We start from the raw sequence: 26,959 nt of genomic DNA on the forward strand, positions 1-26,959 counted from the left end.
ATTAAAATCAAAAAGACACAGCCACCCCAAAGTTTGGAACGGCTCTGTTGACAAGAACCTCGTTTACAGTACAAGTTCAACATCGCAGAAAGTGAAAAATGGATAAAGAAGTTGTGGTATTTACTTACAAAGCAATATCACTCAGCAATGAAATCTGTGTCATCAGGCCCTTAGCAGCACAATGAGTGGATTCAGGTATGATGATTCTAACTGAAATAAGTCACACACAAAAAGAAACATCATAAGATATCAGTAATACACGGAATGGAAACTTGGCTACACAGGAAATGAATTACAGAACAGAACAGGGTCTCAAATTTAGAAAACCAACTTATTCTTGCTTAAGGGTAAAGGTGAGTTGGGGTGCTGCATAAAACCAGAGATTGAAATGAGCACAGATAAAGTTCCTTAAGCCAAATATGGAATAGACAAGAGCTACTCCTTGCTCAAGGAAATGGACTCAACACCCCATATTAAACGCCTAAGAATGTACCTGACTAGTAAGTATCTTAAAACCTATGGATTGCTATGTCTCCAAAAGAGAACCAAGCATGTGTACAGGGGCATAAACGCAGCAGTGATAGGATTGGAGAGGTTCGGTGAGCAAATGAAGACCCTTTGAAGTCATATTGCATGGTACCCATTCCACGGGTTTCAACTACCCGGTTTTAAGGTATTCTTCCTTCAGCTAAAACATGCATGTGGAACCTAGAGTATGATCAACCATGTGATCGGGAGACGTGTTCAAATATGTCTCAGTTTTCGTACCCTGGTACTCGGGTGCAAGATTCCAGACGCTTTACTAACACTCTCCCGACTTGGAGAGTCAGTCCCTTTAACCTCCTGTTTGGCCCAGTTTGCAATTTCTGCGGAAGATGAACAGGAATAGCAAGAACCAATGAGAGGCTAGATGGAGGTGTCTGGACGGGCAAATTTAACTCTCATTTCCCACCAGGAACAGGAATTAACCAAAGGCTCAGCGTGCCGTGCCGGAACCAGATTACGGCCTGAAGCCATCCTGCGGTGTTGCGGCCAGCTCACAAGAAAGCGAGTTGAAGAAAGGAGCTCAGGGGCACTGTAATTCACAAACCTGCAGAGTTATAAATGACAGCTATCGTCCAAAAATAGACTGAAGTAAGGCTGCCAAGAGGACTTGAAAGCGGGGCAGAATTGCAGGAAACCGATTTCAGGAGGTAGACTGGAATTGCATTGAAAGCATAGGAAAAGAGGCAGAACGTCCACAATGATGCACTTGGCCAAAAAGGGCGTATGCGTTTTTTCCTGAATATATTCAGGAAAAAACGCATACGCCCTTTTTGGCCAACCAAGCAAGCTTGCAAAGGAAATCTGCACTACAATGAAGTCTCACTTCCCCCCGGTCAAAAGGGCCATCTGAAAAAAGTGTAAAATCCAGAAAGGCAGGACAGGCCATGGAGAACTGGGAGCCTTGTTATGCTGATGGGCGGGATGTAAATTGCCAACAGGCACTCAGGAGAAGTGTATGGTGTTTCCTGAAACATCTAAAAAACAAAGTAACAGAGCCTAGGGCACTGCCACTTATGGTCCTATAGCTTAGGGAAATTAAAATCAAAAAGACACAGCCACCCCAAAGTTTGGGACGCCTCTGTTTACAAGAACCTCGTTTACAGTACAAGTTCAATATCACAGAAAGTGAAAAATGGATAAAGAACTTGTGGTACTTACGTACAATGCAGTATCACTCAGCAATGAAATCTATGTCATCAGGCCCGTAGCAGCATAATGAGTAGATTCAGGTACGATGATTCTAACTGAAATAAGTCACACAGAAAAAGAAACATCATAAGATATCAGTAATACACCGAATGTAAACTTGGCTACACAGGAACTGCATTCCAAAACAGAACAGGGTCTCAAATTTAGAAAACCAACTTATGCTTGCTTAAGGGGAAAGGTGAGTTGGGGTGCTGCATAAAACCAGAGATTGAAATGAGCACAGATAAAGTTCCTTAAGCCAAATATGGAATAGACAAGAGCTACTCCTTGCTCAACGAAATGGACTCAACACCGCATATTAAACGCCTAAGAATGCACCTGACTAGTAACTATCTAAAAACCTATGGATTGCTATGTCTCCGAAAGAGAATCAAGCATGTGTACAGGGGCATAAACGCAGCAGTGATAGGATTGGAGAGGTTCGGTGAGCAAATGAAGACCCTTTGAAGTCATATTGCATGATACCCATTCGACGGGTTTCAACTACCCAGGTTTTAGGTATTCTTCCTTCAGCTAAAACATGCATGTGGAACCCAGAGTATGATCAACCATGTGATCGGGAGACGTGTTCAAATATGTCTCAGTTTTCCTCCCCTGGTACTCGGGTGCAACATTCCAGACGCTTTACTAACACTCTCCCCACTTGGAGAGTCAGCGCCTTTAACCTCCTGTTTGGCACAGTTTGCAATTTCTGCGGAAGATGAACAGGAATAGGGAGAACCAATGAGAGACTAACTGGAGGTGTCTGGACGGGCAAATTTAACTCTCATTTCCCACCAGGAAGAGGAAACAACCAAAGGCTCAGCGTGCCGTGCCGGAACCAGATTAGGGCCTGAAGCCATCCTGCGGTGTTGCGGCCAGCTCACAAGAAAGCGAGTTGAAGAAAGGAGCTCAGGGGCACTGTAATTCACAAACATGCAGAGTTATAAATGACAGCTATCATCCAAAAATAGACTGAAGTAAGGCTGCCAAGAGGACTTGAAAGCGGGGCAGAATTGCAGGAAACTGATTTTAGGAGGTAGACTGGAATTGCATTGAAAGCATAGGAAAAGAGGCAGAACGTCCACAATGATGCACTTGGCCAAAAAGGGCGTATGCGTTTTTTCCTGAATATATTCAGGAAAAAACGCATACGCACTTTTTGGCCAACCAAGCAAGCTTGCAAAGGAAATCTGCAATACAATGAAGTCTCACTTCCCCCCGGTCAAAAGGGCCATCTGAAAAAAGTGTAAAATCCAGAAAGACAGGACAGGCCATGGAGAACTGGGAGCCTTGTTATGCTGATGGGCGGGATGTAAATTGCCAACAACCACTCGGGAGAAGTGTATGGTGTTTCCTGAAACATCTAAAAAACAAAGCAACAGAACCTAGGGCACTGCCACTTATGGTCCTATAGCTTAGGGAAATTAAAATCAAAAAGACACAGCCACCCCAAAGTTTGGAACGGCTCTGTTGACAAGAACCTCGTTTATAGTACAAGTTCAACATCGCAGAAAGTGAAAAATGGATAAAGAAGTTGTGGTATTTACTTACAAAGCAATATCACTCAGCAATGAAAACTGTGTCATCAGGCCCTTAGCAGCACAATGAGTGGATTCAGGTATGATGATTCTAACTGAAATAAGTCACACAGAAAAAAGAAACATCATAATATATCAGTAATACACGGAATATAAACTTGGCTACACAGGAACTGAATTACAGAACAGAACAGGTTCTCAAATTTAGAAAACCAAGTTATTCTTGCTTAAGGGTAAAGGTGAGTTGGGGTGCTGCATAAAACCAGAGATTGAAATGAGCACAGATAAAGTTCCTTAAGCCAAATATGGAATAGACAAGAGCTACTCCTTGCTCAACGAAATGGACTCAACACCCCATATTAAACGCCTAAGAATGTACCTGACTAGTAAGTATCTTAAAACCTATGTATTGCTATGACTCCGAAAGAGAATCAAGCATCTGTACAGGGGCATAAACGCAGCAGTGATAGGATTGGAGAGGTTCGGTGAGCAAATGAAGACGCTTTGAAGTCATATTGCATGGTACCCTTTACACGGGTCTTAACTCTCCAGGTTTAAGGTATGCTTCCTTCAGCTAAAATATGCATGTGGAACCCAAGTATGATCAACCATGTGAACGGGAGACGTGTTCAAATATGTTTCAGTTTTCCTCCCCTGGTACTCGGGTGCAACATTCCAGACGCTTTACTAACACTCTCCCCACTTGGAGAGTCAGCGCCTTTAACCTCCTGTTTGACCCAGTTTGCAATTTCTGCGGAAGATGAACAGGAATAGCGAGAACCAATGAGAGACTAGCTGGAGGTGTCTGGACGGGCAAATTTAACTCTCATTTCCCACCAGGAAGAGGAATTAACCAAAGGCTCAGCGTGCCGTGCCGGAACCAGATTAGGGCCTGAATCCATCCTGCGGTGTTGCGGCCAGCTCACAAGAAAGCGAGTTGAAGAAAGGAGCTCAGGGGCACTGTAATTCACAAACCTGCAGAGTTATAAATGACAGCTATCGTCCAAAAATAGACTGAAGTAAGGCTGCCAAGAGGACTTGAAAGCGGGGCAGAATTGCAGGAAACCGATTTCAGGAGGTAGACTGGAATTGCATTGAAAGCATAGGAAAAGAGGCAGAACGTCCACAATGATGCACTTGGCCAAAAAGGGCGTATGCGTTTTTTCCTGAATATATTCAGGAAAAAACACATACGCCCTTTTTGGCCAACCAAGCAAGCTTGCAAAGGAAATCTGCACTACAATGAAGTCTCACTTCCCCCCGGTCAAAAGGGCCATCTGAAAAAAGTGTAAAATCCAGAAAGGCAGGACAGGCCATGGAGAACTGGGAGCCTTGTTATGCTGATGGGCGGGATGTAAATTGCCAACAGACACTTGGGAGAAGTGTATGGTGTTTCCTGAAACATCTAAAAAACAAAGCAACAGAGCCTAGGGCACTGCCACTTATGGTCCTATAGCTTAGGGAAATTAAAATAAAAAAGACACAGCCACCCCAAAGTTTGGGACGCCTCCGTTTACAAGAACCTCGTTTACCGTACAAGTTCAATATCACAGAAAGTGAAAAATGGATAAAGAAATTGTGGTACTTACGTACAATGCAGTATCACTCAGCAATGAAATCTATGTCATCAGGCCCGTAGAAGCATAATGAGTGGATTCAGGTACAATGATTCTAACTGAAATAAGTCACACAGAAAAAGAAACATCATAAGATATCACTAATACACGGAATGTAAACTTGGCTACACAGGAAATGCATTCCAAAACAGAACAGGGTCTCAAATTTAGAAAATCAACTTATGCTTGCTTAAGGGGAAAGGTGAGTTGGGGTGCTGCATAAAACCAGAGATTGAAATGAGCACAGATAAAGTTCCTTAAGCCAAATATGGAATAGACAAGAGCTACTCCTTGCTCAACGAAATGCACTGAAAACCCCATATTAAACGCCTAAGAATGTACCTGACTAGTAAGTATCTTAAAACCTATGGATTGCTATGTCTCCAAAAGAGAATCAAGCGTGTGTACAGGGGCATAAACACAGCAGTGATAGGATTGGAGAGGTTCGGTGAGCAAATGAAGACCCTTTGAAGTCATATTGCATGGTACCCATTACACGGGTCTCAACTCTCCAGGTTTAAGGTATTCTTCCTTCAGCTAAAACATGCATGTGGAACCCAGAGTATAATCAACCATGTGAACGGGAGACGTGTTCAAATATGTCTCAGTTTTCCTCCCCTGGTACTCGGGTGCAACATTCCAGACGCTTTACTAACACTCTCCCGACTTGGAGAGTCAGTCCCTTTAACCTCCTGTTTGGCCCAGTTTGCAATTTTTGCGGAAGATGAACAGGAATAGCGAGAACCAATGAGAGACTAGCTGGAGGTGTCTGGACGGGCAAATTTAACTCTCATTTCCCACCAGGAAGAGGAATTAACCAAAGGCTCAGCATGCCGGGCCGGAACCAGATTAGGGCCTGAATCCATCCTGCGGTGTTGCGGCCAGCTCACAAGAAAGCGAGTTGAAGAAAGGAGCTCAGGGGCACTGTAATTCACAAACCTGCAGAGTTATAAATGACAGCTATCGTCCAAAAATAGACTGAAGTAAGGCTGCCAAGAGGACTTGAAAGCGGGGCAGAATTGCAGGAAACCGATTTCAGGAGGTAGACTGGAATTGCATTGAAAGCATAGGAAAAGAGGCAGAACGTCCACAATGATGCACTTGGCCAAAAAGGGCGTATGCGTTTTTTCCTGAATATATTCAGGAAAAAACACATACGCCCTTTTTGGCCAACCAAGCAAGCTTGCAAAGGAAATCTGCACTACAATGAAGTCTCACTTCCCCCCGGTCAAAAGGGCCATCTGAAAAAAGTGTAAAATCCAGAAAGGCAGGACAGGCCATGGAGAACTGGGAGCCTTGTTATGCTGATGGGCGGGATGTAAATTGCCAACAGACACTTGGGAGAAGTGTATGGTGTTTCCTGAAACATCTAAAAAACAAAGCAACAGAGCCTAGGGCACTGCCACTTATGGTCCTATAGCTTAGGGAAATTAAAATAAAAAAGACACAGCCACCCCAAAGTTTGGGACGCCTCCGTTTACAAGAACCTCGTTTACCGTACAAGTTCAATATCACAGAAAGTGAAAAATGGATAAAGAAATTGTGGTACTTACGTACAATGCAGTATCACTCAGCAATGAAATCTATGTCATCAGGCCCGTAGAAGCATAATGAGTGGATTCAGGTACAATGATTCTAACTGAAATAAGTCACACAGAAAAAGAAACATCATAAGATATCACTAATACACGGAATGTAAACTTGGCTACACAGGAAATGCATTCCAAAACAGAACAGGGTCTCAAATTTAGAAAATCAACTTATGCTTGCTTAAGGGGAAAGGTGAGTTGGGGTGCTGCATAAAACCAGAGATTGAAATGAGCACAGATAAAGTTCCTTAAGCCAAATATGGAATAGACAAGAGCTACTCCTTGCTCAACGAAATGCACTGAAAACCCCATATTAAACGCCTAAGAATGTACCTGACTAGTAAGTATCTTAAAACCTATGGATTGCTATGTCTCCAAAAGAGAATCAAGCGTGTGTACAGGGGCATAAACACAGCAGTGATAGGATTGGAGAGGTTCGGTGAGCAAATGAAGACCCTTTGAAGTCATATTGCATGGTACCCATTACACGGGTCTCAACTCTCCAGGTTTAAGGTATTCTTCCTTCAGCTAAAACATGCATGTGGAACCCAGAGTATAATCAACCATGTGAACGGGAGACGTGTTCAAATATGTCTCAGTTTTCCTCCCCTGGTACTCGGGTGCAACATTCCAGACGCTTTACTAACACTCTCCCGACTTGGAGAGTCAGTCCCTTTAACCTCCTGTTTGGCCCAGTTTGCAATTTCTGCGGAAGATGAACAGGAATAGCGAGAACCAATGAGAGACTAGCTGGAGGTGTCTGGACGGGCAAATTTAACTCTCATTTCCCACCAGGAAGAGGAATTAACCAAAGGCTCAGCATGCCGGGCCGGAACCAGATTAGGGCCTGAATCCATCCTGCGGTGTTGCGGCCAGCTCACAAGAAAGCGAGTTGAAGAAAGGAGCTCAGGGGCACTGTAATTCACAAACCTGCAGAGTTATAAATGACAGCTATCGTCCAAAAATAGACTGAAGTAAGGCTGCCAAGAGGACTTGAAAGCGGGGCAGAATTGCAGGAAACCGATTTCAGGAGGTAGACTGGAATTGCATTGAAAGCATAGGAAAAGAGGCAGAACGTCCACAATGATGCACTTGGCCAAAAAGGGCGTATGCGTTTTTTCCTGAATATATTCAGGAAAAAACGCATACGCCCTTTTTGGCCAACCAAGCAAGCTTGCAAAGGAAATCTGCACTACAATGAAGTCTCACTTCCCCCCGGTCAAAAGGGCCATCTGAAAAAAGTGTAAAATCCAGAAAGGCAGGACAGGCCATGGAGAACTGGGAGCCTTGTTATGCTGATGGGCGGGATGTAAATTGCCAACAGACACTTGGGAGAAGTGTATGGTGTTTCCTGAAACATCTAAAAAACAAAGCAACAGAGCCTAGGGCACTGCCACTTATGGTTCTATAGCTTAGGGAAATTAAAATAAAAAAGACACAGCCACCCCAAAGTTTGGGACGCCTCCGTTTACAAGAACCTCGTTTACCGTACAAGTTCAATATCACAGAAAGTGAAAAATGGATAAAGAAATTGTGGTACTTACGTACAATGCAGTATCACTCAGCAATGAAATCTATGTCATCAGGCCCGTAGAAGCATAATGAGTGGATTCAGGTACAATGATTCTAACTGAAATAAGTCACACAGAAAAAGAAACATCATAAGATATCACTAATACACGGAATGTAAACTTGGCTACACAGGAAATGCATTCCAAAACAGAACAGGGTCTCAAATTTAGAAAATCAACTTATGCTTGCTTAAGGGGAAAGGTGAGTTGGGGTGCTGCATAAAACCAGAGATTGAAATGAGCACAGATAAAGTTCCTTAAGCCAAATATGGAATAGACAAGAGCTACTCCTTGCTCAACGAAATGCACTGAAAACCCCATATTAAACGCCTAAGAATGTACCTGACTAGTAAGTATCTTAAAACCTATGGATTGCTATGTCTCCAAAAGAGAATCAAGCGTGTGTACAGGGGCATAAACACAGCAGTGATAGGATTGGAGAGGTTCGGTGAGCAAATGAAGACCCTTTGAAGTCATATTGCATGGTACCCATTACACGGGTCTCAACTCTCCAGGTTTAAGGTATTCTTCCTTCAGCTAAAACATGCATGTGGAACCCAGAGTATAATCAACCATGTGATCGGGAGACGTGTTCAAATATGTCTCAGTTTTCCTCCCCTGGTACTCGGGTGCAACATTCCAGACGCTTTACTAACACTCTCCCGACTTGGAGAGTCAGTCCCTTTAACCTCCTGTTTGGCCCAGTTTGCAATTTCTGCGGAAGATGAACAGGAATAGCGAGAACCAATGAGAGGCTAGATGGAGGTGTCTGGACGGGCAAATTTAACTCTCATTTCCCACCAGGAAGAGGAATTAACCAAAGGCTCAGCATGCCGGGCCGGAACCAGATTAGGGCCTGAAGCCATCCTGCGGTGTTGCGGGCAGCTCACAAGAAAGCGAGTTGAAGAAAGGAGCTCAGGGGCACTGTAATTCACAAACATGCAGAGTTATAAATGACAGCTATCGTCCAAAAATAGACTGAAGTAAGGCTGCCAAGAGGACTTGAAAGCGGGGCAGAATTGCAGGAAACCGATTTCAGGAGGTAGACTGGAATTGCATTGAAAGCATAGGAAAAGAGGCAGAACGTCCACAATGATGCACTTGGCCAAAAAGGGCGTATGCGTTTTTTCCTGAATATATTCAGGAAAAAACGCATACGCCCTTTTTGGCCAACCAAGCAAGCTTGCAAAGGAAATCTGCACTACAATGAAGTCTCACTTCCCCCCGGTCAAAAGGGCCATCTGAAAAAAGTGTAAAATCCAGAAAGGCAGGACAGGCCATGGAGAACTGGGAGCCTTGTTATGCTGATGGGCGGGATGTAAATTGCCAACAGACACTCAGGAGAAGTGTATGGTGTTTCCTGAAACATCTAAAAAACAAAGTAACAGAGCCTAGGGCACTGCCACTTATGGTCCTATAGCTTAGGGAAATTAAAATCAAAAAGACACAGCCACCCCAAAGTTTGGGACGCCTCTGTTTACAAGAACCTCGTTTACAGTACAAGTTCAATATCACAGAAAGTGAAAAATGGATAAAGAACTTGTGGTACTTACGTACAATGCAGTATCACTCAGCAATGAAATCTATGTCATCAGGCCCGTAGCAGCATAATGAGTAGATTCAGGTACGATGATTCTAACTGAAATAAGTCACACAGAAAAAGAAACATCATAAGATATCAGTAATACACAGAAGGTAAACTTGGCTACACAGGAACTGCATTCCAAAACAGAACAGGTTCTCAAATTTAGAAAACCAACTTATGCTTGCTTAAGGGGAAAGGTGAGTTGGGGTGCTGCATAAAACCAGAGATTGAAATGAGCACAGATAAAGTTCCTTAAGCCAAATATGGAATAGACAAGAGCTACTCCTTGCTCAACGAAATGGACTCAACACCGCATATTAAACGCCTAAGAATGCACCTGACTAGTAACTATCTAAAAACCTATGGATTGCTATGTCTCCGAAAGAGAATCAAGCATGTGTACAGGGGCATAAACGCAGCAGTGATAGGATTGGAGAGGTTCGGTGAGCAAATGAAGACCCTTTGAAGTCATATTGCATGGTACCCATTCAAAGGGTTTCAACTACCCAGGTTTTAGGTATTCTTCCTTCAGCTAAAACATGCATGTGGAACCCAGAGTACGATCAACCATGTGATCGGGAGACGTGTTCAAATATGTCTCAGTTTTCGTACGCTGGTACTCGGGTGCAACATTCCAGACGCTTTACTCACACTCTCCCCACTTGGAGAGTCAGTGCCTTTAACCTCCTGTTTGGCACAGTTTGCAATTTCTGCGGAAGATGAACAGGAATAGGGAGAACCAATGAGAGACTAGCTGGAGGTGTCTGGACGGGCAAATTTAACTCTCATTTCCCACCAGGATGAGGAAATAAGCAAAGGCTCAGCGTGCCGTGCCGGAACCAGATTAGGGCCTGAAGCCATCCTGCGGTGTTGCGGCCAGGTCACAAGAAAGCGAGTTGAAGAAAGGAGCTCAGGGGCACTGTAATTCACAAACATGCAGAGTTATAAATGACAGCTATCGTCCAAAAATATACTGAAGTAAGGCTGCCAAGAGGACTTGAAAGCGGGTCAGAATTGCAGGAAACCGATTTCAGGAGGTAGACTGGTATTGCATTGAAAGCATAGGAAAAGAGGCAGAACGTCCACAATGATGCACTTGGCCAAAAAGGGCGTATGCGTTTTTTCCTGAATATATTCAGGAAAAAACGCATACGCACTTTTTGGCCAACCAAGCAAGCTTGCAAAGGAAATCTGCATTACAATGAAGTCTCACTTGCCCCCGGTCAAAAGGGCCATCTGAAAAAAGTGTAAAATCCAGAAAGGCAGGACAGGCCATGGAGAACTGGGAGCCTTGTTATGCTGATGGGCGGGATGTAAATTGCCAACAACCACTCGGGAGAAGTGTATGGTGTTTCCTGAAACATCTAAAAAACAAAGCAACAGAACCTAGGGCACTTCCACTTATGGTCCTATAGCTTAGGGAAATTAAAATCAAAAAGACACAGCCACCCCAAAGTTTGGAACGGCTCTGTTTACAAGAACCTCGTTTACAGTACAAGTTCAACATCGCAGAAAGTGAAAAATGGATAAAGAAGTTGTGGTATTTACTTACAAAGCAATATCACTCAGCAATGAAATCTGTGTCATCAGGCCCTTGGCAGCACAATGAGTGGATTCAGGTATGATGATTCTAACTGAAATAAGTCACACAGAAAAAGAAACATCATAAGATATCACTAATACACGGAATGGAAACTTGGCTACACAGGAACTGAATTCCAAAACAGAACAGGTTCTCAAATTTAGAAAACCAACTTATGCTTGCTTAAGGGGAAAGGTGAGTTGGGGTGCTGCATAAAACCAGAGATTGAAATGAGCACAGATGAAGTTCCTTAAGCCAAATATGGAATAGACAAGAGCTACTCCTTGCTCAACAAAATGGACTCAACACCGCATATTAAACGCCTAAGAATGTACCTGACTAGTAAGTATCTTAAAACCTATGGATTGCTATGTCTCCGAAAGAGAATCAAGCGTGTGTACAGGGGCATAAACGCAGCAGTGATAGGATTGGAGAGGTTCGGTGAGCAAATGAAGACCCTTTGAAGTCATATTGCATGGTACCCATTACACGGGTCTCAACTCTCCAGGTTTAAGGTATTCTTCCTTCAGCTAAAACATGCATGTGGAACCCAGAGTATGATCAACCATGTGAACGGGAGACGTGTTCAAATATGTCTCAGTTTTCCTCCCCTGGTACTCGGGTGCAACATTCCAGACGCTTTACTAACACTCTCCCGACTTGGAGAGTCAGTCCCTTTAACCTCCTGTTTGGCCCAGTTTGCAATTTCTGCGGAAGATGAACAGGAATAGCGAGAACCAATGAGAGGCTCGCTGGAGGTGTCTGGACAGGCAAATTTAACTCTCATTTCCCACCAGGAAGAGGAATTAACCAAAGGCTCAGCATGCCGGGCCGGAACCAGATTAGGGCCTGAAGCCATCCTGCGGTGTTGCGGCCAGGTCACAAGAAAGCGAGTTGAAGAAAGGAGCTCAGGGGCACTGTAATTCACAAACCTGCAGACTTATAAATGACAGCTATCGTCCAAAAATAGACTGAAGTAAGGCTGCCAAGAGGACTTGAAAGCGGGGCAGAATTGCAGGAAACCGATTTCAGGAGGTAGACTGGAATTGCATTGAAAGCATAGGAAAAGAGGCAGAACGTCCACAATGATGCACTTGGCCAAAAAGGGCGTATGCGTTTTTTCCTGAATATATTCAGGAAAAAACGCATACGCCCTTTTTGGCCAACCAAGCAAGCTTGCAAAGGAAATCTGCACTACAATGAAGTCTCACTTGCCCCCGGTCAAAAGGGCCATCTGAAAAAAGTGTAAAATCCAGAAAGGCAACAGGCCATTGAGAACTGGGAGCCTTGTTATGCTGATGGGCGGGATGTAAATTGCCAACAGACACTTGGGAGAAGTGTATGGTGTTTCCTGAAACATCTAAAAAACAAAGCAACAGAGCCTAGGGCACTTCCACTTATGGTCCTATAGCTTAGGGAAATTAAAATCAAAAAGACACAGCCACCCCAAAGTTTGGGACGCCTCTGTTTACAAGAACCTCATTTACCGTACAAGTTCAATATCAAAGAAAGTGAGAAATGGATAAAGAACTTGTGGTACTTACGTACAATGCAGTATCACTCAGCAATGAAATCTATGTCATCAGGCCCGTAGCAGCATAATGAGTAGATTCAGGTACGATGATTCTAACTGAAATAAATCACACAGAAAAAGAAACATCATAAGATATCACTAATACACGGAATGTAAACTTGGCTACACAGGAACTGAATTCCAAAACAGAACAGGTTCTCAAATTTAGAAAACCAACTTATGCTTGCTTAAGGGGAAAGGTGAGTTGGGTTGCTGCATAAAACCAGAGATTGAAATGAGCACAGATAAAGTTCCTTAAGCCAAATATGGAATAGACAAGAGCTACTCCTTGCTCAACGAAATGGACTCAACACCGCATATTAAACGCCTAAGAATGTACCTGACTAGTAAGTATCTTAAAACCTATGGATTGCTATGTCTCCGAAAGAGAATCAAGCATGTGTACAGGGGCATAAACGCAGCAGTGATAGGATTGGAGAGGTTCAGTGAGCAAATGAAGACCCTTTGAAGTCATATTGCATGGTACCCATTACACGGGTCTCAACTCTCCAGTTTTAAGGTATTCTTCCTTCAGCTAAAACATGCATGTGGAACCCAGAGTATGATCAACCATGTGATCGGGAGACGTGTTCAAATATGTCTCAGTTTTCCTCCCCTGGTACTCGGGTGCAACATTCCAGACGCTTTACTAACACTCTCCGGACTTGGAGAGTCAGTCCCTTTAACCTCCTGTTTGGCCCAGTTTGCAATTTCTGCGGAAGATGAACAGGAATAGCGAGAACCAATGAGAGGCTAGATGGAGGTGTCTGGAAAGGCAAATTTAACTCTCATTTCCCACCAGGAAGAGGAATTAACCAAAGGCTCAGCATGCCGGGCCGGAACCAGATTAGGGCCTGAAGCCATCCTGCGGTGTTGCGGCCAGCTCACAAGAAAGCGAGTTGAAGAAAGGAGCTCTGGGGCACTGTAATTCACAAACCTGCAGAGTTATAAATGACAGCTATCGTCCAAAAATAGACTGAAGTAAGGCTGCCAAGAGGACTTGAAAGCGGGGCAGAATTGCAGGAAACCGATTTCAGGAGGTAGACTGGAATTGCATTGAAAGCATAGGAAAAGAGGCAGAACGTCCACAATGATGCACTTGGCCAAAAAGGGCGTATGCGTTTTTTCCTGAATATATTCAGGAAAAAACGCATACGCCCTTTTTGGCCAACCAAGCAAGCTTGCAAAGGAAATCTGCACTACAATGAAGTCTCACTTCCCCCCAGTCAAAAGGGCCATCTGAAAAAACTGTAAAATCCAGAAAGGCAGGACAGGCCATGGAGAACTGGGAGCCTTGTTATGCTGATGGGCGGGATGTAAATTGCCAACAGACACTCAGGAGAAGTGTATGGTGTATCCTGAAACATCTAAAAAACAAAGTAACAGAGCCTAGGGCACTGCCACTTATGGTCCTATAGCTTAGGGAAATTAAAATCAAAAAGACACAGCCACCCCAAAGTTTGGGACGCCTCTGTTTACAAGAACCTCGTTTACAGTACAAGTTCAATATCACAGAAAGTGAAAAATGGATAAAGAACTTGTGGTACTTACGTACAATGCAGTATCATTCAGTAATGAAATCTATGTCATCAGGCCCATAGCAGCAAAATGAGTAGATTCAGGTACGATGATTCTAACTGAAATAAGTCACACAGAAAAAGAAACATCATAAGATATCAGTAATACACGGAAGGTAAACTTGGCTACACAGGAACTGAATTACAGAACAGAACAGGTTCTCAAATTTAGAAAACCAACTTATGCTTGCTTAAGGGGAAAGGTGAGTTGGGGTGCTGCAGAAAACCAGAGATTGAAATGAGCACAGATAAAGTTCCTTAAGCCAAATATGGAATAAACAAGAGCTACTCCTTGCTCAACGAAATGGACTCAACACCGCATATTAAACGCCTAAGAATGCACCTGACTAGTAACTATCTAAAAACCTATGGATTGCTATGTCTCCGAAAGAGAATCAAGCATGTGTACAGGGGCATAAATGCCGCAGTGATAGGATTGGAGAGGTTCGGTGAGCAAATGAAGACCCTTTGAAGTCATATTGCATGGTACCCATTCCACGGGTTTCAACTACCCAGGTTTTAGGTATTCTTCCTTCAGCTAAAACATGCATGTGGAACCCAGAGTATGATCAACCATGTGATCGGGAGACGTGTTCAAATATGTCTCAGGTTTCCTCCCCTGGTACTCGGGTGCAACATTCCAGACGCTTTACTCACACTCTCCCCACTTGGAGAGTCAGCGCCTTTAACCTCCTGTTTGGCACAGTTTGCAATTTCTGCGGAAGATGAACAGGAATAGGGAGAACCAATGAGAGACTAGCTGGAGGTGTCTGGACGGGCAAATTTAACTCTCATTTCCCACCAGGAAGAGGAAATAACCAAAGGCTCAGCGTGCCGTGCCGGAACCAGATTAGGGCCTGAAGCCATCCTGCAGTGTTGCGGCCAGCTGAAAAGAAAGCGAGTTGAAGAAAGGAGCTCAGGGGCACTGTAATTCACAAACCTGCAGAGTTATAAATGACAGCTATCGTCCAAAAATATAATGAAGTAAGGCTGCCAAGAGGACTTGAAAGTGGGGCAGAATTGCAGGAAACCGATTTCAGGAGGTAGACTGCAATTGCATTGAAAGCATAGGAAAAGAGGCAGAACGTCCACAATGATGCACTTGGCCAAAAAGGGCGTATGCGTTTTTTCCTGAATATATTCAGGAAAAAACGCTTATGCCCTTTTTGGCCAACCAAGCAAGCTTGCAAAGGAAATCTGCACTACAATGAAGTCTCACTTCCCCCCAGTCAAAAGGGCCATCTGAAAAATGTGTAAAATCCAGAAAGGCAGGACAGGCCATGGAGAACTGGGAGCCTTGTTATGCTGATGGGCGGGATGTAAATTGCCAACAGACACTAGGGAGAAGTGTATGGTGTTTCCTGAAACATCTAAAAAACAAAGCAACAGAGCCTAGGGCACTGCCACTTATGGTCCTATAGCTTAGGGAAATTAAAATCAAAAAGACACAGCCACCCCAAAGTTTGGGACGCCTCTGTTTACAAGAACCTCGTTTACCGTACAAGTTCAATATCACAGAAAGTGAAAAATGGATAAAGAACTTGTGGTACTCATAAACAATGCAGTATCACTCAGCAATGAAATCTATGTCACCAGGCCCGTAACAGCATAATGAGTCGATTCGGGTATGGTGATTCTAACTGAAATAAGTCCCACAGAAAAAGAAACATCAAAAAATATCACTAATACATGGAATTTAAACTTGGCTACAGAGGAACTGAATTACAAAACAGAACAGGGTCTCAAATTTAGAAAACCAACTTATGCTTGCTTAAGGGGAAAGGTGAGTTGGGGTGCTGCATAAAACCAGAGATTGAAATGAGCACAGATAAAGTTCCTTAAGCCAAATATGGAATAGACAAGAGCTACACCTTGCTCAACGAAATGGACTCCACACCCCATATTAAACGCCTAAGAATATACCTGACTAGTAAGTATCTTAAAACCTATGGATTGCTATGTCTCCAAAAGAGAATCAAGCATGTGTACAAGGGTCATAAACGCAGCAGTGATAGGATTGGAGAGGTTCGGTGAGCAAATGAAGACCCATTGAAGTCATATTGCATGGTACCCATTCCACGGGTTTCAAATACCCAGGTTTAAGGTATTCTTCCTTCAGCTAAAACATGCATGTGGAACCTAGAGTATGATCAACCATGTGATCGGGAGACGTGTTCAAATATGTCTCAGTTTTCGTACCCTGGTACTCGGGTGCAACATTCCAGACGCTTTACTAACACTCTCCCCACTTGGAGAGTCAGCGCCTTTAACCTCTTGTTTGACACAGTTTGCAATTTCTGCGGAAGATGAACAGGAATAGGGAGAACCAATGAGAGACTAGCTGGAGGTGTCTGAACGGGCAAATTTAACTCTCATTTCCCACTAGGAAGAGGAATTAACCAAAGGCTCAGCGTGCCATGCCGGAAACAGATTAGGGCCTGAAGCCATCCTGTGGTGTTGCGGCCAGCTCACAAGAAAGTGAGTTGAAGAAAGGAGCTCAGGGGCTCTGTAATTCACAAACCTTCAGAGTTATAAATGACAGCTATCGTCCAAAAATATACTGAAGTAAGGCTGCCAAGAGGACTTGAAAGCGGGGCAGAATTGCAGGAAACCGATTTCAGGAGGTAGACTAGATTTGCATTGAAAGCATAGGAAAAGAGGCAGAACGTCCACAATGATGCACTTTGCCAAAAGGGAATATGCGTTTTTTCCTGAATATATTCAGGAAAAAACGCATACGCCCTTTTTGGCCAACCAAGCAAGCTTGCAAAGGAAATCTGCACTACAATGAAGTCTCACTTCCCCCCGGTCAAAAGGGCCATCAGAATAAAGTGTAAAATCCAGAAAGGCAGGACAGGCCATGGAGAACTGGGAGCCTTGTTATGCTGATGGGCGGGATGTAAATTGCCAACAGACACTCGGGAGAAGTGTATGGTGTTTCCTGAAACATCTAAAAAACAAAGCAACAGAGCCTAGGGCACTTCCACTTATGGTCCTATAGCTTAGGGAAATTAATATCAAAAAGACACAGCAACCCCAAAATTTGGGACGGCTCTTATTACAGGAATCTCTTCTACGGCACAAGTTAAATATCCCAGAGAGCAAATAATGGATAAAGAAGTTGCGGTACTTCTGTACAACAGAATACCACTCAGCAATGAAATCTATGTTACCAGGCCCGTACCAGCATAATGAGTGGATTGAGGCACGTTGATTCTAAGTGAAATAAGTCACACAGAAAAAGAAACATCATAAGGTATCACTAATACACGGAATGTGAACTTGGCTACACATGAACTGAATTACAAAACAGAACAGGGTCTCAAGTTTAGAAAACCAACTTATGCCTGCTTAAGGGGGAAGGTGAGTTGGGGTGCTGCATAAAAGCAGAGTTTGCAATTAGCACAGATACCGTTCCATAAGCCAAATATGTAATAGACAAGAGCTACCCCTTGCTCAACGAAATGGATTCAACAATGAGGTATCACCTCACACCTGGTAGAATAGGCATCATTGAAAATCTACAAACAAAAAATGCTGGAAAGGGTGTGGAGAAAAGGAACCCTCTTCCACTATTGTTGGGAATATAAATTGATACAGTCATTATGGAGAACAATATGGAATTTCTTAAGAAACTAACAATAGAATTACCATATGATACAGCAATCCCAGTACTGGACATATACCCAGACAAAACCATAAATCAAAAAGAGTCATTCACCGCAATGTTCATTGCATCACTATTTACAATATCGAGGTAATGGAAGCAACCTAAATGCCCACAGACAGACGAATGCATAAAGCTGTGGTACATATATAAAATGGAATATTACTAAGCCATGAAAAGGAATGAAATTGGGTCATTTGTAGAGACGTCGATGGATCTAGAGACTGTCATACAGAGTGAAGTAAGTCAGAAAGAGAAAAACAAATCTTGTATATTCATGCATATATGTGGAACCTAGAAAAACTGTACAGATTAACCATTTTGCAAGGCATAAACAGAGCAACAGATGTAGACAACAAACGTATGGACAACAAGGGGGGAAAGCTGTTGGGGGGGTGGTGGTGGGAGGAGTTGAGAGACTGGGATTGGCATGTATACATTTATATGTATAAAATAGATAACCAATAAGAACCTGCTGTATAAAAATATAAAATAAAATTCAAAATTAAAAAGAAGTAAAATTTAAAAAATAAAACAGAAAAAACAATTATTCCCTGCACATACATGTATTTATATGAATAAATTATTTCCATGCTTATATCTGTAAATACAAAAAAGAGGAATAAAATCTACCTTGAACCAAAAACGAAAAAGAGAAAAAAAACACAGAACCCACCAGTTACACAGAGGAAAACCGTATCAGGGCACTTGCTCCAGTTGTAAACAATTCTGAAGTTGGTCAGTGGTGGGGAATCGTCTCCCATTCAGCCAGCAGCCCCCACGCAACAAGCGTCCTCATTGCAAAGCTGGGGCACCGTGCCGAGGCATCTGTGAGTAAACGTGAGCTGAGCCCCAGGCCAGTTGCTGCTGAACTATTCCCACCCGTCCCAGGTAAAACACCTGAATATATACAAGGACTTGAAAGCCTAGAGGAAGGGCCATAGAGCCACACGAGTGACAGCATGCCGGCCGACTTGGTGCCTGCAGGCCAGCCAGGATGGTCCTGGCCCTGGGTGCTCTTCTGGAAGATTTCCATTTCCCTGCCTGAGATACCCGTCCTGTCCCTGCCCCCACTGCTTTTTTCCTTCCTCACCTCTGCCCAGGGAGAAATTCCAGCAGCAGGTATGGGTGACACATCCTCTTCTTTAGCAGGTGGCAGCCTGGCAACTGCTGCAGAAAGTCCAGCAGAGCCCCACTCACACTGGGCCACCCACAAAGCCGTGGCCTCTCACTCCCTCCCACCAGCCCAGCCCCGAGACTGCTGACAGGGCAGAGAAAATGGCGTCAGGCACGGCTGCAGGGGCTCTTGCTGCCTGGAGTGGTATTTATATTGATCTCAACCCAGGCACACCTGGGGAGGGCTGGCCGGCACGGTAAGGCTGCCCAGGTCAGCCAATCATCACCCCTCAGGGGCTCACAGTTGCAGAAAATGGAACTTGCTGAACCGGCCAGGTCCAAGGAACAGGTGTGGGCTCCTGAGAGTCAGGATAGACAAGGGGCTGCAGCTTTGGCTTGTTTTCTAATCATTTTATCTGGCCCATGAGTGGGAGACAACTTCAAGAAAACCCTCTCCTAATGAGAGGAACCCAGGAGTCAGGCAGAGGAGGGGTGGGTGGTGGTTGGAGACAGAGGCCTGGTGCCCCGGGTGCAGTGGAAGTCTCTGGAAGACCAGGTGGAGGGAGGCCTCACGGAGTGATGCCCAGGGTCACAGACCTGTCGCAGCTGCTGTTTGTTAGTTCAAGTCCTGCTCTGAGGTGCTCTGTGTCAGCTCTGAGCGACAGGTGAGCTGGGGGTGCTCTGCAATGAGGGCTATGTGCACGGTTCCTGTGTGCCCAGCCCTGCCACGGTACCTGCAAGGGTAGCTCTGTATCCTGGGAGGGGCCTGACCACGAGAGCCCCGTGGGCTGGGGTGGGGGTGGGGTACCTGCCCAGGTGAGCTCCATATTCTGGGATTGGTCTGACCACGAGAGCCCCATGGGCCACTGGGGACCTGGTAAAGGATGTCAGGACAGTCAGTGAAGCCACCGAGGATATACCTCCAGTTGCTCCTAATTCCTACACCCTGCTGGTCATTCTACCAACCACCAGGACATGGTATTCTGTATTAGTCTTCAATGATGCCTTCTTTTGTATTCCATTAGTCCCAGAGTCACAAGAAATTTTGGCTTGTGAGTGGCAGGACTCCACATACAACTAAAACAATACTTCCGGGCCGTCTGGCCCCAAGGGTGCAAAAATTCCCACACCATCTTTGGGGAAAGCTTAGCTAAAGACCTAAAAGTTCTACCTCTGGAAAAGGAAACCCTCCTTCAATATGCAGATGACATTCTGATCACCAGCCCTACTAAGGAGGCCTCTGAACTACCAAGCCAATAAAGGATAGAAGTTGTCCAAGAAAAAGCTCAAATATCACAGACTGCGGTGACCTGCCTGGGCTTCATTCTCACAGAAGGTCAGAGAAGCCCATCCCAGGAAAGGGAAGAAACCATTTTCAGCCTTACCCCTTTCTAAAACTAGAAGACAGCTTAGGGGTTCCTGGGGAGGCCAGGGTTTGCTGCTTCTGGATCCCTAACTACAGTCTACTAGCTGGGCCTCTATATGAAACACTGAAAGGAAAAGATGATGATCCTTTTGAATAGAATCCAGAAGTGGCCTTTCAAGAATGGAAAGAGCAGTCAATTCAGACCCTTGCCCTGGAACTCCCTAATTTAGCTAAACCCTTTGACCTTTACATTCCCGGTGAAAGGTGAATCGCCATTGGAGAATTAGTGCAAAAACTGGGACCACTTGAAATGGAACAATGCAAGAATGCCATCCAGGTAGGATAAACTACGGTCACTAAGGGGCTTGGCCCACTGCCACATCTGGCCAAGATACTGGCGGTATCTAAAAACCTGGAAATCAGCAGCCCAAAAGGCCACCTCCCTCCTAAGGGAAAAGGACCCCACGTGGTGATCCTAACCACCAACCATGCCCTGAAGTTGCAGGGTTCGCTCCGTGGGCACACCGACCTCGAGTGAGGAGGCCCTCCAACTCCAACATCCAGAGAGATAACCGGGGGCAACAGGGCACCATGACGACTCGTGTGAACATCACTTGACCTGGAGTTTCTCTCATAAAACAACAAGAGTGTGTCCCAAAAGAGTAGACTACTGCTTGCAGGACTTACTGCACCCAGAGGGGAGCTAATAATCTTGGCGGGGGAACAGTATACCACACTGTCACCATAGAAAAGCCTACAGACACCGTGATGATGGTGGCCAATAAGACCGGCTGGACTCCTGTTTACTTCAAAAGGCTGTTGACTCAGTAGCCATCATGGTCCTTGGTCACCACTGACCCTGGACTGTCTGGGAGTTGAGCGGGCAGGGCTCTGACACCTGGTGCTGTTTGTACGTTAATTCAGGGGCCTAACTGAAGAAAGCGCAGACTACTGGTCAGAGCATCTAGGCTGGCAGAGACGGTCAGCCTAAGGTGGCCGAACAAATGTGGGGCGGGGTGAAACCGGCCCCCACAGCGTCTCTGCACATCTCTTTCCTGGACCCTTAAAGGTCATTAGAATCTATAACACTTCCAATGCTGGTGCTCAGGTGGACGAGCAGGGAGGCAGGGGTCCTGGGGACAATCAACGTCACCGGGAGGCTGCTGGGGAGAAGCTCTGACCCTCGCCCCAGGGTATGAGGGCTCCCAACTCAGCACTCAGCAGTTACAGAAGAAGGGTCTGCACCCTCAGCACTCCAAGAATGAGGAACGGGACAAAAGGCAGAGGAGGGGTTTGTCCCCAGCAAAGCCCATTAAAAATCCCTGGGAGATAAAAATAGAATCTGGGCAATAAAGTCAAGTCTAACCTTTTTTATCCTTTGTGCTTTGTCTAATTTCACGTGCTCCTAGGGTCCCGCATGCAGAGGTTCCACACCCGGCACTTCAGACCAGATTTCCTAGTGCAGAATGGCTGGGTCGACACCTCAGCTCCTGGGGCCCAGTGCAGACTCCACGATATAGAGCCTGAGCTACAGCCAACCCGGCCCTCGAGAGCTCCGCCGCCTCCCTCCCTCCCACTGACTCTGACAGGATCTCTACACAGCAGCCCAGCCCACAGCCCACGGGGTAGTGCATGCTCTCACCTCTCCATTCTCTGATCAAAATATAAAGTTTCCTTTGCTTGTGAACCAAACTCAGTCTCGATCTGTTGGCCCCAATGACACTGGGCAGGGGGACACTTGTTGGGGTCCACTCTGGAGGATCAGTAACAGAAATTGAGACTATTGTAACCTCAATGAACAGATGTGTGAGCCAAACTGTAGTTAACATAGAACAGTGTATAAGGCTCGGGTAAAATAAGATGTTTTTAACACTTCCATTTGATATTTCCATCACTTTTTATAAGCAAGTTCAGTGAAAAGGTTTGTCTTATTTGTCAGGTCAATATTAGAGAAACGAAGTGATTTCTTTCCAAGGATGTACAGCTAATAATCTTGGTTAAACCTTCAATCTTGTTTTAAATGCTTTTCCATTGAAAATGATACCTCTCTTTCAGCTCCCCCATTTCTGAGAAGTATAAAATCTTATAATTTATTATTACCAAAGGGGAAAGGTGGGAGGAGGGATAAATTAACAGTTTGGAATGAACATATACACACTGCTATGTATAAAATAGATCATCAACAAGGAACTACTGTATAGCACAGGGAACTACACTCAACATTTTGCAATAACCTATAAGGGGAAATAATCTGAAAAAGAATAGATATTTTTATTGACATCATCTATCAATGACAGTTAAAGTGTAGCCTAAGGGAAGCTGGTGGTGAGTGCTTCTGACCCTGAAGACTTCAATCATCTAAAGTTTGGACTCTGCCTACTTCCCAAGGCCCTTAATGAACATATGTGTAGCCGTAGCTTAAAAAATTCCCCAGTTTGGGTTTCGGGGAGACACTGATTTTGAAAAAGCCCTGGTGTTCTCCTTACATGAATGGGACTCTTCCTACTGCTAAAACATGTCTGTCACACCCAGAGGATGGTATACCGTCTGATCGGGAAGAGTTTGGAAAAGGCATCTCATCTCCTCATCTCCTGGTGCTCGGGTTCACCCCTCCAGCGTCTTTACTAACAGTCTCCCCACTTGGAGATGTCAGCACTGTCAACATCCTGTTGCGTACAGTTTGGAATTTGTCCAGAGGATGAAGCGGAAGGATGAGGAACAATGAGAGACAAGTCCTAGGTGTTCAGACAGGCACATGTCACTCTAATTTCCAATCAGGAAGACGAATTGACCAAAGGCTAGGGTTGCCCATGGAAACAGTATAGGGCTTGAGGAAATCCCGCTGCTTTGTGGCCAGTTCCCATAAACACGAGTTGAACAATGGAACTCAGGGGCAGTAAAATTCACAAAACTGCAGAGTTGAAAATATCCATCACTGAAAAATGTCTTGAGGAAAGTCAGAGAAAAGGACTTGTAAGCAAGGGAGAATGGCAGGAAAGGGATTTGAGGAGGTAGAAAGGACTCGCCATTAAGCACAAGAAAAGGAGCTGAACATTGCCAACATTGCCAACATTGCAGTTGGCCAAAAAGGGTGTATGCGTTCTTTTCTGTATATATTCAAGAAAAGGGCATACACTTTTTTAGCCAACCAAACAGGTGGGCACTGGAAGTCAATACTACAAAAGATATCACTTCGTATCAGTCAGAAGAGCCATCCTCATAAAGCGTAAACAACAGAAATGCAGGACAGGGCAACGAGAAGAGGGAGCCCTGTGAGACTTATAGTGGAAATGTATATTGCCAACGGCCATTCTGGAGAAGTGTATTGTGTTTACTAAAGCATCTAAAAAATGAGCTACAGAGCATAGGGCACTTGCACTCATGGGCGTATATCTTGGGAAAAACAAAAATCGAGAGGACACAGGCACCCCAATGTTTACCCCCTCTCTGTTTAAAAGATCCTCGACTAGGATATAACTTAAATGTCTCTGGAGGGAAAAAATGGATAGAGATGTGGTACTTAGGTAGAGTGGAATATTATTCAGCCTGGAAATCAATGAAATATGGCCAGTTGTAACAACTCCGGAGGAGTTACGTATGATCATTCTAAGTGACAGAATTCAAAAAGAAAAAGACACATATCATAAGATATCACTTAAAGGTGGAATCCAAAATGGCTACACATGAAATAAATTACAAAACAAAAACATAGTCAAATATGTAGAAAACACGCATAAGGCTGCTAAACGGGAAAGGTGGGGAGGGGTGAGGCATCATCCAGGAGGTTGAAATTAGCAAAGATACCATTCCAAATACCAAACTGATAATCAACAAGGCCTACACGGTAGCTAAAAGAACTGCACTCAGCACACTCAAGTCACCGGAAAAGAATATATACGACTGGTAAGAATCTGAAAAAGAATTTATTGATGTCTCTCTGTACGCGAATCAAGTGGATGTACAGCAGCAAGAAACAGAGCTTTGAAAATCAGCTGTAACCAATATAGTAATAAATTGAAAAAAATAAACGACAGAGAGACAGAGAAAACCTCTTACAACTTTTCCTCAGGGACGGTGATGCAACATGGATTGAACACATCTAGACCCACAGCAGGATGAGACATAAGGCTGGAAACTGTTTGCGCTAAGAGAAATGTGAGGTTGGGTGAGGAAATGCACACCCTTTAAAGTAATACTACCTGGTACCCATTCAATGGGTCCCAAATCTGCAGGTTCAAGGGATCTTCCTACAGCTAAAACATGCATGGAAAACCCAGAGGACTGTACACCATGTGATCGGGAGATGTGTCTAAAATGCACCTCATTTATCCTCTCCTGGTGCTCCTGTTCACCATTCCAGCCACGCTACTTAGAATCTCCCCACTTGGAGAATCAGCACATTTAAACTTCTGTTTCACACATTTTGCAAATTGTGAGGAGGATGAACGGGAAGAGGGGGAACCAATGAGAGAAGAGTTGTAGGGGTTTGGACGGGCACATATCACTCTAATTTCCCATTAAGAATAAGAATTAAAGAAAGGCTCAGCCTGCCTCGCCGGAGCCAAAATAGGGCCTGAAGCAATCCTGCGGGTTTGAGGCCAGCTCACAAAAGAGCAACTTAAAAAATGGAGCTCAGGGTCACTGCAATTCACAAACCTGCAGAGTTATAAATGAAAACTAACGTCCAAAAATATGTTGAGGTAAGGCAAAGAAGAGGATCTGAATGCAAGACAGAATTGCAAGAAACAGATTTCAAGAGATAGATTGGACTCGTCTTTAACGCACATGAAAAGCGGCAGAATTTCGACAATGATGCAGTTGGCCCAAAAGGGCGTATGCGTTTTTTCCTGATTATATCCAGGAAAAAACGCATACGCACTTTATGGGCAACGAAGCAAGCAAGCAATGCAAATGTGCACAACAAAGAAGTCTCACTTCCCACCGGTCAAAAGGGCCATCCTAAAAAATTGTAAAAACCAGAAATGCAGGACAGGCCATGGAGAACAGGGAGCCTTTATACGCTGATGGGCAGTGTGTGAACTGCCGAGAGCCACTCTGGAGAAGTGTATGGTGGTTCCTAAATCATCTAAAAAACAGAGCTACAGAGCATAGGACACTTCCAATCATGGGAGTATATCTAGGGAAGTCTAAAAATCAACAAGACACAAGCACACCACAGTTTAGGGCTACTCTGTTTACAAGAACCTCAACTTCAGTACACCTTAAATATCCCAGGAAAGAGAACAATGGATAAAGAAGATGTGGTACTTATGTACAATGGAATATCTCTTCACCATGAAATCAATGTAATAAGGCTAGTAGAAGGATAAAGAGTGGATTTAGGTCCGATAATACTACTTGAAATAAGTCAAACAGAAAAAGAAACATATCATAAGATATCACTTATAGAGGGAGGGTAAATATGGCTGCACAAGAAATGAATTACAGAACAGAACAGTGTCTCACATTTAGAAAACACACTTATGTCAGCTTAAGGGGAAAGGAGAGGTGGGGTGATGCATAAAACCAGAGTTTGAAATTAGCACAGATACCGTTCAATAAACCAAATAGGTATTAGACAAGATCTACACCTTGCTCAATGAACTGGCCTCAACACACCCTATACACCGCAGAGAAATATATCTGAGGAATAAGAATCTTAAAACCCATGTATTGATATATCTCCATAAGGGAATCAAGTGTGTGCAGAGCGGCACAAACACAGCAGTGAAGATGAGCTAAACCCCATTATAGAAATAAATTTTAAAAACAAAACGCTGAAACAATGAAAGAGAGAAAAATTCTTACAAAATTCGCTCAGGGGCTGTGATGCAACCTGGATTGACCACATATAAACCCACAGCTGGATAAGACATAAGGCTGGACACTTGGGGCTGACAGGATTGGTGAGCTTTGGTGAGCAACTGCCGAAAGTTTAATGCAATACTTCATGCTACTCATTCCAAGGGTCCCAACACTCCAGGTTGAAGGGAATCTTCCTACAGCTAAACCATGCTTGGGAAACCCAGCGACTGGTATACCATATGATCGGGAAAGGTTTCTAAAACGCACCTCATTTTTCCTCTCCTGGGGCTCTGGATCGACATTCCAGCCGCTTTACTAACAACATCCCCACATGGAGTCAATGCCTTTAAGTTCTGGTATCGCACAGTGTGCAGTTAGTGCAGAGGATGAATGGGAATAGGAGGAACCAGTGAGAAACTAGCTGTAGCGGTTTCAATGGGCACAAGTCACTCTAATATCACATCAGTAAGAAGAATTAACCAAAGGCACAGCAAGGTGCCCCAGAAGAAAAATAGGGCTTCAAGGAATCCTGTGGTTACGGGGCAAGACCACAAAAATAAGAGCTAAAAAATGGAGCTAAGGGCCAATGCAATTCAAAAACCTGCAGAGTTATAAAGGCCAACTATTTTCAAAAAAT

This window comes from Delphinus delphis, chromosome 3 (genome assembly GCF_949987515.2).
Source record: "Delphinus delphis chromosome 3, mDelDel1.2, whole genome shotgun sequence".
Lineage (NCBI taxonomy): Eukaryota > Metazoa > Chordata > Mammalia > Artiodactyla > Delphinidae > Delphinus > Delphinus delphis.